The sequence below is a fragment of the Pongo pygmaeus genome, chromosome 12 (assembly GCF_028885625.2).
Source record: "Pongo pygmaeus isolate AG05252 chromosome 12, NHGRI_mPonPyg2-v2.0_pri, whole genome shotgun sequence".
Taxonomy (NCBI): Eukaryota; Metazoa; Chordata; class Mammalia; order Primates; family Hominidae; genus Pongo; species Pongo pygmaeus.
Window position 1 is genome coordinate 46387486 of NC_072385.2, and position 16583 is coordinate 46404068.

General features: G+C 47.0%; 1 protein-coding gene across 3 annotated transcripts in view; it reads left to right on the forward strand.

Moving 5' to 3' along the window:
* Positions 1-16583, forward strand: part of CD8B (CD8 subunit beta) — a 46618-nt gene that overhangs the window by 21201 nt on the left and 8834 nt on the right. The window lies entirely within an intron of this gene.

The window sequence follows — 16583 nt, forward strand, 5'->3', positions numbered from 1 at the left end:
TTTTGAACAAAGAATTGAACAAAACACACAAAGTAATAAAGGAATAAAAGCAGCAAAAGGAGGAATTTATTGAAGTGAGAAAGCACTCCCCATGGTGGGAGTGGACCCTAAGCAGACAGCCCATGGGCCCAATTGCAAAGTTTTCTGGGTTTTAAGTACCCCTTTTGAGGTCCCTGTCGGATACCCTTATCTGGGTGAAGGATTTGGTCCATGGCTAATGAAAGGCTGAGGTGAATTGGCGCCCTATGCAGATGAAGGGATGGCCCGTGCTTGGCCTGTGGTCAATCCAGGGCAGTCTCCCTTTCCATCTGAGATGCAGTGGAAGGGGGAGGGTTGTAGGGAGAGTAGCCTTTGATCCTTGGTTACTCAGTTTGGGGAGATGGGGTTTTTCCTTTTGGTTTACGTTAATTGGTCTTAGATGCCCTGCCCCCAGACCCAGGTGTTTTCCGTTTGATCCAGCTTTGAGAAATCAGCACAAATTGGCTTCAGATTCCCTGCCCCCAGACGTAGGTGTTTCTCCTTGATTCAGCATGAATTGGCCTTAGATTCCCTGCCCCCAGACGCTAGTCTCCTGCCTCAGCAAGAGGTGTTCAAAAGAAACAAAAGCTCTGCCCATCAGCTCTGAGGACAAGGGACAGGCTGCCTTCCAAGGCTGAGGGGAGGGGGTGAAAGAATTGGGGTCACCTGGACCAGACTCCTGTAGGGTTCATGTTTCAGGGGGGCCCCTCACCCAGCCCATCACAAATAAATAAGAGATTAAGGCCTGCGGTGCACATGGTCTGCCCTCCTTGAAGGCTCACACCCAGTGCGCAGCGGAAGTAAGAATAGGCCGCAAGGCCCCTTGTCCCACTTCAGGCTTTGAAATTTGACCGTCTCCCTGTTGCTGTCTTTGCAATTGCATGTACTTGTTTGCAAGTTCTCATGGGGTTGGGCTGGGGGCAGGGGTGGTTTGCGCTCCTCTGTCAGTTTTCTGTGCAGCAGGCACCTGCCGAGGCGGGCTCAGCTCCGGCCGCCCAGGGAGCTGGAGCAGGCTGGGCTGCCGACGGTGGGGGCTGTGGTGAGAAGGTCTGCACCCAGCACCTGACTTTTGTTTGAAGAAGGAACTGAGCTACTACTACATTCTATAGGGCCGTTATGATGAAATATGCCCCCCAAACTCCATCCAGCTATCTTTTGACTAGCAATTCCACTTGTTGGCATTTATCTGAAAGAAACACATCAGAAAATGGCACGCACAAAGAAATACGCATCAGATTGTTCCTTCTAGTGCTGCTTACTAGCTAAAAATCAGAAATAATCCAAATGTCCATCAAAAGGGACTGGTCAGATAAATTCAGAGACAGTCTAATAAGGGGGTTTAGGCAGCTGCTAAGGAATGAGCTACATCCATATATGCTGATATCAAATGATGGTTATGACAAATGCATATATTTATAAAACATCTGTATAGATTATTCTTAATACAATATATGGTGAAATACATGGTCACTGTTAAAATTCAAGCACAGAAGAAAACAAGCAAAACAAATATATGTTGTTAGAAGTTAGGATACAGTTACCCTTGGTCCAGTGGTGGTCATTAGGAGGGAGCATGAGGTTTGAAGGTAAGCGTTTCTGCTTCTCAATCTGGGAATCACTTATATGAGTGTGTTTCATTAGTAAAAGTCATCAAGCTGTACACTCAGATATGTTGACTTTATACCTATGGATATAGATGTAAATTATACTTCAAGAAAGAGACTTTTTAAAATCCAAGTACAGAACATTGTAGAAATGTGTAAAATTGGTATTTGGAAGTTTCTTCAGCAAGCACATGGGATTACAGCTCACGCCTGTAATCCCAGTACTTTGGGAGGCCCACACAGAATGATCATTTGAGCTCAGGAGTTGGAGAGCAGCCTAGGCAACATAGCGAGACCTCGACTCTACAAAAAATTTTTAAATTTTTTCTGGGCATGGTGGTGCTTGCCTGTAGTCCCAGCTATTAGGGAGGATGAGGTGGGAGGATCTCCTGAGCCCAGGAGTTTGAGACTGCAGTGAGCTGTGATCGCGCCACTGCGCTCCAGCCTGGGCAACAGAGCGAGACCTTGTCTCAAAAATAAATTTTTTCTAAAAAAAGCTTCTTGGTTTTTTTTCTTCCCATATTTTTTAAAACATAAAATTGAAATCTCGAGAATATAATACATAAAATAGAGAATATAGAAAATTAAGTCTTCTAATATTGTTCGGCAGATTTGATCTTTTTTCTCTAATAATAAATCAAGGCCTCCGGGTATATTTGTTTGTATATGTACAGGAAAAGGTCTATAAGGATTTACTTTCAGCTGTTAATTGCAGTTACTCTGGGGAATTTCCACTTCTGCTTTGTACAGTTCCTTGTGTGAATTTTTACATCATGCATTACTTTTGTAGTTGGGGAAAAAGCAATTAAAAGTTTGGAAAAAAAGAACCTCTGGCCATTGTTATAATAAGAAATTGGAATCAATAAAAATATCCACAAATGAAAGATTTATTCATAAATTAAAAAAATCTGAACCATGGAAATCACGGTGAGGCAGTTCCGAGAGGTGGCCAGACAGCACAGCCTGGGTCTTTACCAGCTGTAGACTTTGGGCGAGCTACATTTGCAATTGCATTTACTTGTCTGGAAGTTTACATGGGGCTGGGCTAGTGGCAGGGGTGGTCTGCACTCCAGCAACCTTAGGTGAGCCTGGGTTCTCTGCCCTGAGGGAGAACATCTATAGTACTTCCCTTTCTGTGTTTTTCTGTGGACCTTAATGGGTCTGGGAGCAGCACTGGTTTTCCCCCTCCCCCCGCCCCCTTCCTTTCAGTGGGAAGTAGCCTGCAGGTGTGGAGCCCACCCGGGCCTGTTCAAAAGAAGAAGGGGGGTCCTACACCACCCCCTCCCTTTCATCCTTACTCATCCCCGCCCCCGCCCCGCAACTTGTGTCTCTACCTGTAGGAAGTGGGCAACTTGTTTTCAGAAAGTGATCCCCAACCCCACGTGGGCTGCAAAGCTGATCCGAATCTACCACCCAGTCAAAGGGAAAGACAGAAAGAGCCCTGTCTTCAGAGGCCTTCCAAGGTTGTGGAGGGCAAAAGATATTTCTTCTGTCGCTTCTTGGGAAACCTCCTTTGATGCGTCACTGACACTCCCGGGGAACCGTGAGTCACTGGTTCCTGGAGTCCTCCCAGTTACATAACTCAAACAGAAGGAAACCATATTCCCCAGCCCTGTGTCGGTTTGAGATTCACAGAAATATGCACGACACGTGTGATTCCTGTAAAGTTGAAAGCAGAGGTGCTGAAAAAGGCACTTACATCCTGCACAGTACTGTTGGCTCTCCTGGATCCTGTTTTTCCCATTAGTTTACTGCCTTTCACATGCAAGTACCCCTTCAAGAGCTTTGCTTAGACTTCTAAATTTGAAAGGAAACCATGTCCATTCTTTTACATAATTTTGTTGTTGTTTGAGACAGGGTGTTGCTCTGTCACCCAGGGTGGAGTGCAGGGGCGCACTCATGGCTCACTGCAAGCTCTGTCTCCCAGGCTCAAGCGATCCTCCCACCTCAGTCTCCTGAGTGTCTGGGACTATGGGCATGCACTACCACACCTGGCTAATTTTTTATATTTCTGGTAGAGATGGGGTTTCCCCATGTCACCCAGGCTGGTCTTGAACTCCTGGACTCAAGCAATCCATCTGCCTCAGCCTCCTAAAGTGCTGGGATTACAGGAATGAGCCACAGCACCTGGATTTTTCATGCATTTTTAGTTGTAGACCATTTCCACTCCTGTCCCCATTTATGACTGAACTAATACCCACAACTCTGCACTCAATTCTCCTCTTCCTTGGGGGGGGGTGTGTGTGTGTACAGTGCTCTGTTGCCCAGGCTAGTGTGCAGTGGCGCCATCATGGCTCACTGCAGCCTTGACCTCCCTGACTCAAGCGAGTAGCTGGGACTACAGGTGCGCACCAGCATGCCCAGCTAATTTTTTTAAATTTTAGTAGAGATGAGGTCTCGCTATGTTGCCCAGGCTGGTCTCAAACTCCTGAGCTCAAGCAATCCTCCCACCTTAGCCTCCCAAAGTGTTGGGATTACAGGCATGAGCCACCATGCCCAATCCCTTAAGTTTCTTGATGCCGGTTCAAATATATCTATTTGGGGAAACTTCTGTGCGCCCAGCCAGCCCTGTGCTGGGACTAGCAGCATCGCCAGGATAGACATAGTTGGGCCCCTAGGGCTCGCAGTCTTGCTTACAGCCTCTAGGCCTCAGTTCCCTCCCTACTAGCCCAGGGCCGAGGCCTGTGGGGGTCCTCTGGCTCTTTCCTGCCACCTGTTCAAATCACTCCTAAGCCTGAGGCCAGAATTGAAATGAATGAATGAACAAAGCAAAAGGCTCAGATAGAAGGTCCTTAGGCCCCCACAAGCTGGGAGCACAGCCCTCCCTCTCCGCTGCCCCTCCCAGCACCTCCCGCTGGCTCCCCCACCCACCCACCCACCTTTCTGTGCTCCTCAAGGCTGTGAGGACCACTCGGGATGTTTACTTTGCCAAGTACAATGGACAATCCCTTAGAGAACCAAGTTCGACAACTCAGATCTCAATCAGGCATGTGTTTCAGGCACTAAAGATTTGGCTCACAAGATGTCCCTAACCCCACAGCTTTCATTCTCATGGCCGGGGGGACACAGGCCCAAGGCTGGCACTTGCGTGGCTCCGAGAGTGAGTGGCCTCAGTGCCTCACTGGCTGCAGCCTGATGCCAGCCCCGGACAGACCAGAGAAAGACCCGGGTGATGCCAACACAAGCAGAGAGCATGGATTGCCTTCTCAAAAAAGTTGTGTTTGGCTGGGAGTGTTGTTCACAGCCTCTCACAGATTTTGTGGAGGTCTCTGCGGTTGGGTGAGGGCAAAGTTATGAGGGGAAGATGTGAGGTGGTGTTGGTGGAGGGGTGGAGGCCCCTCTTCCCCACACACCCCTCCCCAGTACCCCTTCAGCATCCTGCGAGCCTGAAGCTGCCTGCTGGGCTAGGCCTGCTGTCTGGGCAAGACCAGGCCAGGCAAAAGGGAAGCCAGGACTCCCACCCCTCCACCCTCACCTCAGCCTCAGCCAAGTTTGGGGGACATGGGGAAGGGAGAGCAACAGTAAACGTGATCAGCACAAAAGGTGGGTCTGCCTTCAGATCACGAAGGCTCTAGCTGGGCCAGGGCAGAAGATGGAGTTTGGGTCGTCCCTGCTTCTATCCGAGTACCTACCCTGCAGCCACACTGATGCTTCTGGTTTGGAAACAGGGAGGTAGGGCGGCTTCCACAAGACAAGCAGGCTTTGGTTGAAGTCCTTTTGTGGGCCCTGCTCAAAGCCCAGCTCCCTAGAAACTCAGAAAGCTATGTTGGGTGGTCTATCTTGTGGTGTAGGGGATGACGGAGGAGAGAAGAAAGGCTCACAGCAGCTCAGACCAGAGCCAGTGCTCACTCTGGCAGTTCCATCTTCCTCGGTCAGGAAGTCCGCCAGCCCCAGCCAGCACACAAAGGAGCTTATCAATGGGAGAAGGAGTAATGCTGTCGGCCTTTTATCTGCGTAATTTCAGAGTGCGCCTGTGTGTGCTTCTGTGTGTGGCAGGCGATTTGGTGGGGTGGGTGCAGGGGAACGTTTGTCTTTTTTTTTTTTTTTGAGACAGAGTCTCGCTCTGTTGCCCAAGCTGGAGTGTAGTGGCATGATCTCGGCTCACTGCAACCTCCGCCTCCCGGGTTCAAGCGATTCTCCTGCCTCAGCCTCCCAAGTAGCTGGGATTACAAGCGCGTGCCATCATGCCCAGCTAATTTTTGTATTTTTTAGTAGAGACGGGGTTTCACCATGTTGGTCAGGCCAGTCTCGAACTCCTGACCTCATGATCCTCCTGCGTCGGCCTCCCAAAGTGCTGAGATTTCAGGCGTGAGCCACTGTGCCCGGCCTGGAACATCTGTCTTACAAATTTTTCCTAGTCATTATGACATACAGGGCTGTTCAATGGACAGCTATCCCACGTTTGAGCCTGGTCAGACGCTCCTGATGGTAACTCCAAACCTCCCCACCCTCTCCCCCACACTGCTTTTAATATCCAAGCTCAGTTAAGACCTTTGTGTGTGTGTGCGTCTAAGAGAAGAAGGCTGATTCACACATTCTCATTTCTTCTGCCATGACCTCTACACCAAAATCTTTTTCATAGCATGAGTTATGACCCTGGCATGGTTAAGCATACATATTCCAGAAAAATAATAATCTGTCATTTGCATACAAATGTCACTGAGTGAGTAAAAATGTAAAACAGTGATGCTGCTCACTGCTGGAAAGCTTGTGGCCAAGGGCACACAGGTGATAAGCAAGCACTACAGCCTTGCGGAAAACAGGTGGGCACCATCTAGTAGTGTTTAATATGAATCAGGGACTGTCACTCAGCACTCGTGGGAATAGGTCCCCGGGAAAGTAGAAGCATCATTGCATCAGAATAAATATACAAAGATGATTCTATCAATATTGTTTGGGGAAAATAAAAATGGGAAACAACCCCAAGTTAATCAATAGGGAATCATTTAATAAGTTGTTGTCTCTCTATACCCAAAAATATCGTGTAGCCATCAAAACAATGACTTGAATGATTTGGCCGGGCACGGTGGCTCACATCTGTAACCCCAGCACTTTGGGAGGCTGAGGTCGGCGGATCACAAGGTCAGGAGTTTGAGACCAGCCTGGCCAAGATGGTGAAACCCCATTTCTATTAAAAATACAAAAATTAGCCAGGCATGGTGGTGGATGCCTGTAATCCCAGCTACTCAGGAGGCTGAGGCAGGAGAATCACTTGAATTCAGGAGGCGGAGGTTGCAGTGAGCTGAGATTGTGTCATTGCACTCCAGCCCGGGCGACAGAGCAAGACTTGGTCTCAAAAAAAAAAAAAAAAAAGAAAGATTTGCCAGCCTGGGCAACAAAGCAAGACCCTGTCTCTACCAAAAAATTAGCCAGGCATGGTGGTGCATGCCTATAGTCCCAGCTACTTGGAAGGCTGAGGCGAGAGGGCCACTTTAGTCCAGAAGTTTGAGGTTACAGCAAGCCACTGCACTCCAGCCAGGGCAACAGAGCAAGGCTCTGTCCCCACTGCTCCCCAAGAAAAGGAAGGAAGAAGGAAGGAAGGAAGGAAGGAAGGAAGGAAGGAAGGAAGGAAGGGAGAGAGGGAGGGAGGGAGGGAGGGAAAAAGAGGGAGAAATGGGCAGAGGGGAAAGGGGGAGAGAGAAAGGGAGGGAGAGAGAGGGGAGGGGAGGGGAGAGGAGAGGAGAGGAAAGGAGAGGAGAGGGCCGGATGCGGTGCCTCACACCTGCAATTTCATCACTTTGGGAGGCCGAGGTGGGCCATCCCCTGAGGTCAGGAGCTTGAGATCAGCCTGGCCAACCTGGCAAAATTATGTCTCTACTGAAAATACAAAAATTAGTCGGGCATGTAATCCCAGCTACTCGGGAGGCTGAGGCAGAGAATCACTTGAACCTAGGAGGCAGAGGTTGCAGTGAACCAAGATCACACCACTGCACTCCAGCCTGGGCAACACAGTGAGACTCCATCTCAAAAAAAAAAAAAAAAAATAGATTAACTTGGCAACACTGCCAGAGTGTACTATTGAGGAGGAAAAGCAGGATGCAGGGAAGTATTTAAACTATCCTTTTTTGTAAAGCAGGAAAGCATCTTCATGTCTGTAGCTGTGTGCCTGTGCCTATGACCCTGTGAGGAGGCTGCAGCAAGAGGAAGGGTGGAGGGGAAAGGGTGAGAGAGAGAAGGAGGGAGAGAGAGGAGAGGAGAGAAGAGGGAAGGGAAGGGGAGGAGAGGGGAGGAGAGGAGAGGAGGCCAGCACTGACCATGAGTGTTAAAACAAAAACTTTCCCCTGGAAAAGGGATTACTTTCATTTAAATAACAAGAGATCAAAACAAAAGTATTCCTCTTTTTATTTTTATTAACCTGTCTGTTAAAATTCAATTTTATAATACATTGAAAAGCTCCTAAGAATCAATGTTTTTATTTATCCTTGCATTGCCTAATTCCCAAAAAGGATTTGGGGCAGCTTACAAAGCTCAACACACACCGGGAGCAGTAAATTGGAGGGCAAACCAACAACAGAAGGGAGGGTGGGGGCAGGAAAGTGGGTATCATAGTGGCTTACAACCCGAAATGTCGGCATTTATTCCCCACTCGAGCAGGTTATTTGGTGCTGCATAAAAACCTCATGTGACCGTGCCCTTCTTCTTATTTGATAAGATATCTCTTTTTTTTTTTTTAATTTTTTGAGATCGAGTCTCACTCTGTCGCCCAGGCTGGAGTGCAGTGGCATTATCTTGGTTCACTGAAGCCTCTGCCTCCCGGGTTCATGCGATTCTCCCACCTCAGCCTCCTGAGTAGCTGGGATTACAGGCACACACCACCATGCCCGGCTAATTTTGTATTTTTAGTAGAGACGAGGTTTCACCATGTTGGCCAGGCTGGTCTTGAACTCCTAACCTCAGGTGATCCACCCTTCTCAGCCTCCCAAAGTGCTGGGATTACAGGCGTGAGCCACTGCACCTGTCCTTCTCTTACTATTTTTAGTTTTATAATCACTCAAGGTAATTTATTTTCTCCTCTGATATTTGCCTAAAATTACAATTCACCACCCCAGATAGAGTGTGCTGCTCTGGCTGTGACTGCGTGGTGTGAACACTCACGCTCATCAGATGAGACAGCACAATTAAGAGCCTTTCCCACTCACTTATACCTTCCTTACAGCAGTGGAATTAGTTATTACAATGGCTAATTCCTACAGTTAAAAATATGGCATTGCAAGCACACGCACAATGAAGTTACTGACTTACTGATCATTCTTTTCACTGTTTTGTTTCATTTTGTTTTTTTTTCCTAAAAGTTTGAGAATAATACTTCTCTCACTCCCCCAGCCCCTAGTCTTTAATTTCTTATCAGAAAATTAGGCTGACTCCTCAGTCTGGGAGTCTCTGAGGCTGATCTTCAGTTTCTACTTTGACCACCCGTGTCTGCCTGGGGCAGGGGAGCTTCAGTGATCCCACAGCTTCGTTACTGGTTAGCCGTGTTCTGGCTTCTGGGTTTCTCCTGCCTCATCAGATGTCTCATTTTCCCCATCTGTGGGTCCTAGCAGAGGGAAAAATGGCAGAGATAGAGGAATGCAACTCACCTATTCTTTTAGAATCAGAAGGAAAACATTTTCTTTCTCAAAGGCAAAAGTTTCTCTCGCCTCATGGGATTATCAGCTGCTAGATATTTACTGATCAATTTTAAATTGCTGATTTCAATCATTGAAGTGATGCATGAATAGACTCCATTGGAACATGTGGATTACATGACAAATGTAGCATTCACATACATGGGGAAAGAATAGATTATAGAAGCCGGGCATGGTGGCTCATGCCTGTAATCCTAGCACTTTGGGAGGTTGAGGCAGGCAGATAACCTGAGGTCAGGAGTTCAAGACCAGCCTGGCCAACATGGTGAAACCCGTCTCTACAAAAACACAAAAATTAGCCGGGCATGATGGCAGGTGCCTGTAATCCCAGCAACTTGGAAGTCTGAGGCAGGAGAATCTCTTGAACCCAAGAGGTGGAGGTTGCAGTGAGCGAGCCAAGATCGCACCACTGCATTCCAGCCTGGACAACAGAGCAAGACTCCATCTCAAAAACAAACAAACAAAAATAATAGATTATAATAAAGAGTGCCGAGACAATTGGTTAAATATTTGGAAAAAATGGAGTTTTAGCCCTTCATATCTGACACCAAAAGAAATTCTAAATGATTTAAGTAAATAACGTTTCTTAAAAGGACAGAAACCAGAAATTTAGTAATTTAATTAATAACAAAATCTAATAAAATTAAATGCAAACTGGTTTCTAATATAAATTGGAATTATTAAAATAATAAACAAACAGAATGTATTTTTTAAATGGATTTTACCAGATTGTACCATAATATAACATTTCAGTTGGATGAGAGTGCTGATAAACGGGCCCATTCATAATCCACTGCTGGGAGTCCAGGCTGGTCCCACCATTCTCAGGGGCAATTTGGCAATACATATCTAGAGCCTCAAATTTGTGTATTTTTTTGAACCGGCAATTTCACTTCTATGAATATATCATGAAAATATTCATGATATTATTGGTTATGCACAATAATAATAATAATTTTTTTTTTTTTTGAGACAGAGTCTCACTCTGTCCCCTAGGTTGGAGTGCAGTGGCACGATCTTGGCTCACTGCAACTTCCGCCTCCCAGGTTCAAGCAATTCTCATGCCTCATCCCCCCGAGTAGCTGGGATTACAGGCATATGCTACCACACCAGGCTAAATTTTGTATTTTCAGTAGAGATAGGGTTTCGCCATGTTGGCCAGGCTGGTCTCGAACTGCTGGCCTCAAGTGACTCGCCAAAGTGCTGTGATTACAGGTGAGCCACCATGCCCAGCCCCACAAGAATTATTAGTGGCAAAGACATGCATCAGAGTATTGTGAGCACATTGAAAACATGCTAAAAACTGGCTGGGCCCTGTGGCTCATGCCTATAATCCCAGCACTTTAGGAGGCTGAGGTGGGAGGATCACTTGAGCCCAGGAGGTTGAGGCTGCAGTGTGCCAGGATCATACCACTGCACTCCAGCCTAGGTGACAGAGCAAGACCTTGTCTCAAAACAAAGAAAAACATGCTAAAAACCTAAGTATCTATCAGTTAAATAAATGAGAATACATCCATGCAAGGTAATAAATAAATGACATTAAAATAATGCTGTGCAAGAATGTTTAATAAGTGGAAAGATATTCACAATGCATTATTAAATTTAAAAAGCAGATTATCAAACGTTAGATATTCTATGAACCCAGCCCTGGGCAGAAGAGGAGAGAAATTATCTGTGTGTGAGAAACATGTGTTAAATGTCGTGGGGGAATGACAGCCGGTAAGATTTACCGAAACAGTTGCAGGTAAAGGAAGGCAGAAGATTCATTAGAAAATACGTTGCCAGAGGGACAACGGGCAGGCAGCAGAGAGAAACTGACTGCAAGGAGACCAAGGCTTGCTGGAGATTTTACAGGGTAGTGTTTATGCCATCTGTTGAAGAGGGCTTTGTGTAGTATTAATAACACCAAGGTTGCAGTGAGCTAACTTGCAGGTGTCTGGCGAGAGTTACTTACTTGGGAGGGCTGTGTGTCCTGGACCATAAAGAAAGGCAGACTTGTTGCTTATCTGCTTTCTCTTTTTACTTTCCCTTGCTCCCACCCGCCTGACTCCCCCCAGCCTGACTCCTTTTTCCCTAATTAGGAATCTACAGTAAACAAAATATTCAGAAAGAGCATATGCCAGCCAGGCACAGTGGCTCACGCCTATAATTCCAGCACTTTGAGAGGCCGAGGCAGGCAGATCATGAGGTCAGGAGATCAAGACCATCCTCACCAATGTGGTGAAACCCTGTCTCTACTAAAATACAAAAAATTAGCCGGGCATGGTGGCATGCACCTGTAGGCCCAGCTACTCAGCAGGCTGAGGCTGAGGCGGGGGAAATCGCTTAAACCCAGGAGGCGGAGGTTGCAGTGAGCTAAGATCACACCACTGCACTCCCACCTGGGCAACAGAGCAAGACTCCGTCTCAAAAAAAAAAAAAAAAAAAAGTAAAGAGCATATGCCAAAATGGTAACTCTGATTGTGACAGGGGTTGGTGCGGGGCAGATTACAAGTGATCTTTATCGTCTTGTTTATGCATGTGCAGTACTTCCATCTGTGTATTACACTGACAGCCAGGCAAAACAACAATGCAATCTCCATTTTGAAAAAAAAAGAGTGTGTATGTATATATGGAGAAGATATAATGACAAGAAACAAATTACTGTTTTTAAAAAGTGATGAAGTGTTATTAGAGCAACTAGAGTAGGACCCCATTTTTAAGAGAGTAAAGGAATCCAGAAGATAATAAAGTAGAGGTTGCTGGTTGCATCTTTGGAGGTAGGCCAATATGAATACTTTATTTTCCTCTTCTCTTTGCTTTTCTGTGTTTCTTAGATTTTTCCTTAAAAAGGCACATGATTTTGATAACAAGAAAATTATGTATTTTAGGCTGTACCTATTTAAAACCTACTTGCACAGAACTTCACACTTAACACGTTGGCTGTGAATACCACAGGCTGGCCGTCTCTAGCTGCTCCCAGGGTTTCACTTCTCAGTGGCCAGAGCCACTCAAAAGGCACCTTAACTTCGGAAGTGAGATTGTCAACAGCATCTCCTAGAGTTGGAAAACCTCCTCTGAAGGGGAAACAAATCATCATCATCAAATAACAAAAATTTTTAAAAATTAAAATTTTCCAAAATATAAATGAGATTATCTACTTTATATATCTACGTTAAAAACTTCTCTGTGGGTACAGACACACACACACACACACATAATTCTAGTTATTTTTAGAGAAGTTTTTCCCACATTTGATCTCACTAAAAGTTTAAAGTGACCAGATGATTCATATCTTTACATGTTGTTTATTGACATTCACCCCCACTTGCCAGCCACCATCTTCATTTATTAAGCATTTGTTACACATTTGGTACCGTTCCATTTACCTGCATTATGTCAATTAACCACTTATGCACGTACACACTCTTGCCATTTTATAAGCAGGTCACTAAGCCTAAACTCAGTCAAGTCACCAGGCAGGAAAGCAACACTATAAGGATAGGACTTTACTCAAATAGTGTAGACCACCCACTGATACCTGGTGAGATGTCCTTGCCCCATCCCCCAGCACATGGGAACAAGAGCCAAGGCAGTTCAATTTCAGGTCCTGCACAAGTTTTCCTGGTCTCATCTATAAAGCCCCAGAGTTCATGATCACTGCATATAAGCTATGAGTTCTTCCTCTACTTTTGTTGTGGGTGAAACAGCAGCAAACTGCAATTAAAATTCAAAAATCTTTGCAACTAGCAAAATCTGATCCATTAGTCCAGAGCTGTAGATCTCTATACTGCAAAAAGAATTTAAAGTCTACCTAATTCAGCTTCCAAAATAAAACATGAACACCCTTTACAGCAACACTGCCCCATATTTGTCTAACCCACAATTTTTTTTTTTTTTTTTTTTTTTTGAGATAGGGTCTTGCTCTGTGACCCAGGCTGGAGTGCAGTGGTGCCCTCTCGGCTCAATGCAACCTCTGCCTCCTGGGCTTCAGTGATCTTCCCACTTAGCCTCCTGAGTAGCTGGGACCACAGGCACATGCCACCATGCCTGGCTAATTTTTTGAATTTTTGTAGAGATGGGATTTCATCATGTTGGCCAGGCTGGTCTCAATCTGGGCTCAAGCAATCCACCCACCTCAGTCTACCAATGTGTTGGGATTACAGGCATTAGCCACCACACCAGGCCCCCAACCCACATAAACTACCTCTCGTGACATAAAACCCAAACTCTCAGGGCAAGCCAATTCATGTTTAACTCTACCAGAAAGGTTTTTTTTGTTTTTTTTTTTTACTCAGAAGAAGTCCTTGCAAGCTTCCAAGAATCACTGAAAAACAAGTCTACTCAGTGGCTTACACTTGACCACAGTCTTAGCTGATGAACCAAGATGAACTCTTTGCTGCCACAAAATCCACGGTCAGCCAGGCACGGTGGCTCATGCCTGTAATCCTCACACTCTGGGAGGCCAAGGCGGGTGGATCACCTGAGGTCAGGAGTTGGAGACCAGCCTGGCCAACATGGTGAAATCCTGTCTCTACTAAAAATACAAAAATTGCTGGGTGTGGTGGCGGGTGCCTATAATCCCAGCTACTCAGGAGATTGAAGCAGGAGAATCGCTTGAACCCGAGAGGCAGAGGTTGCAATGAGCCGAGATCGTGCCACTGCACTCCAGCCTGGGTGACAGAGTGAGACTCCATCTCAAAAAAAAAAAACCAAAAAAAAACAAGAAATTCACAGTCATGTCTACATGTGTGAACCACAGCGAATTCCAGTGTCCACTGTAATTCCACCCCTTTCGATCCTGCTAAGGAAGTCTCCCACAATGCACTTGGGCGAGAGCGACACTGTCTTCTACAGGAATAACCGTGAACCTGTTCTACTTTTTAAAAATGAAGTGAACATTTTTAGTAGCCACGCTTCACAGTCAGCAGCAGCACAGTAAGGTATCTAAGCAGGCAGGATCAAGATGGTCATTAGGGTTCTTTCCAAGTGACAGGGCTCAGGTGATGCACCCAAGTCCATGGCCACCCTTCCTGGGTCACCTCCTCTCCCATAGGTCTTTTGTTCTCCTGGCCCCAAACCTCCACTGCTTTCTACATTGTCAGAATCGATTGGTGGTTCCTGTTTCCTTCTCACTTACCGACCTGCACATGTCACAGATTCTCAGTATATTCCATTTGCAAGAAAGCCACTGTTTTAGAGTGGCTCTCTGTTTTGTTTTGATTGTTGAGAGGAGCTCGTGGGCATTATTGCTGCATCACCCGCCACATAACTGGGGAGGTGTCACTGGCTAAACAAAAGGCAGGGGTGACGGCTCCTCACCCCTGTGGCCCAGATGGACTCCTCTCACAACCGGGGCAGAGCTGGGAAGACAATACAGACTCTCATGTTGCCTGCACAGAGCTCCCCACCAGACCACACTTCCTCGCAGGCTTTGAAGGGTACATCAATATAAGACAAATGACACGTTCTAAAAAGCCGCCTGCAAACACGGGCACCTGAGCCTGCTTGGTCTGCAAATGTTTCAAGGCTCAGGGAGGCTGTCATGGATGTTTCCCCCGAGAACTCCAGTGGCGGAGGTCTGCACATTCAGGTAGGAGCTCCTGTTCATGTCTGAATGGCACCCCTGTCTCCTCCTGGTGCTCCTTGGGGCAGCTGACACCATGTTGAGCATGCAGCCTGTTACAGTCAGGTAGGGCAATAAAGAGTGGAGTGGCGGGCAGGAGGTGAGGCACGGGCAGTGGCCCTTCCTGAGGGGCTCCCATGCCCCCCTTAGAGCCTGCTGTTCAGACTTGGAGGTGGCAGCGAAGAACGGGTCCCAGCACTTATCTTTGCTCATGTTGCCGCTGCATACACTTTCTGTTGGCTTCTTCCAAGAGGTGTCTAGTGCAGTTATCACCCATAGGAGCCTGAGCCAGCTGGAGCTCCAGGACATTCACCTGGCTCAGTCTTTTCCCACCTGAGAGGTGCCTGGGTGCTGCCTGCCAGGGCAGCCGTTGTCTGATTCCAGCATGATCACAGCAACCGCAAGCCAGCCACAAGCCTCTGTCTTTGTGTGCCTGGTTTACTGCGACCGTTGGGGATTCAAATGGGGTCAGATTGAAATGGGCAAAGAATCCTCTGAAGCCTGGACTCTTTCCCAAGAAAGTCAAAGGGAATGGCCAAGGAGGGGTTGGGGGACCCTGGAGGAGGGTGATCTGCACCCTCCACTCCCACAGCCCCCATAGCCCCCCAGTAGGGGCGAGTCAGACAGAGCTGCCGTGGGCCCCGGGACCACCTGCACACCTGCCCCTTTTATGTGGGGACGTTATGTAGGGCGGCCCCTCTCCAACCCCAGCAGCACACCCCCCACACCGACACCCAAGCTGCGTGGGACAGAACCAACAAGTTCACTTACCAAGGCAGATGCGCCCATCACCCCTGCTCTTTTCCCAGACTCCTCATGTGCCAGAGCCGCCTTAGGAGCTGTGGAGGAAACTCCAGGGCCCATATAAATTGCTTAGAGCTTTGGAACCCACGCAAGAGATCCATTCTCAGGAAATACTAATCTATGCCATCATCATTATTTATTGGCATTAGTTATGTGTTCTAGAAATAACAACAGAACAACCTAAGTGGTTGACTATAAAGAGGAGTTTCAATAAGCTGTGGTCATTTACTTGGTACACAAGTATTCAAACCCTAAAAACGGTGGTTCTAAAGATTCTGTAAGCGATTCAGGGAAGGTTTATGCAATGAAGTAAAAGAAAAGCAGGACGTAGCACTGTGTTTATAGTAAGCAAGGTCGAGACAAGGCCTTGGGACAGAAGCACAAGAAAGCATCCCTGAGTGTGCTCTGGAGGGACTAGAACCTTCTTTACACCTCTGATGGTGAGCTCTCCTCCCCTCCCCTCCACCACAAGGCCTCCCTCTCTCTTCCCTGACCCAGGGCAGTGATGAAAAGCCCCCTCCCCCCAGGACCCCGGGAAGGGAATGGGTTGCAGGTTTGTGCAGGGGGAGGCCTTTTCTCTTTTCATCTGCTCATTCATTCAATCACAGATTTACTCTTCATTCCCTTAGTTGCTCTTTGGCCTGGAGCACGTGGCTTCTTGTCCTTTGGCCTCCTAAAAATTAGAGGTAATAATTGCTTTCCTGTTGTTATGTCCAGCACAACAGACACAGCACACACAGCCACCCGGCCCTGCACAAAGACACAGAACAAAATGGGGGTTTCGGGCTGATTTGGCCACTTCCAGCTGTGTGCAAGGCAGTACTGATCTGAGCCTCAGCCTTGCTATCTGAGAAATGGAGCACCTCACAGTACCTGGCCCAGAAGGTCACATTGGTAAAAGTGTGGCAGAGGTTGTGCCCTGCACGA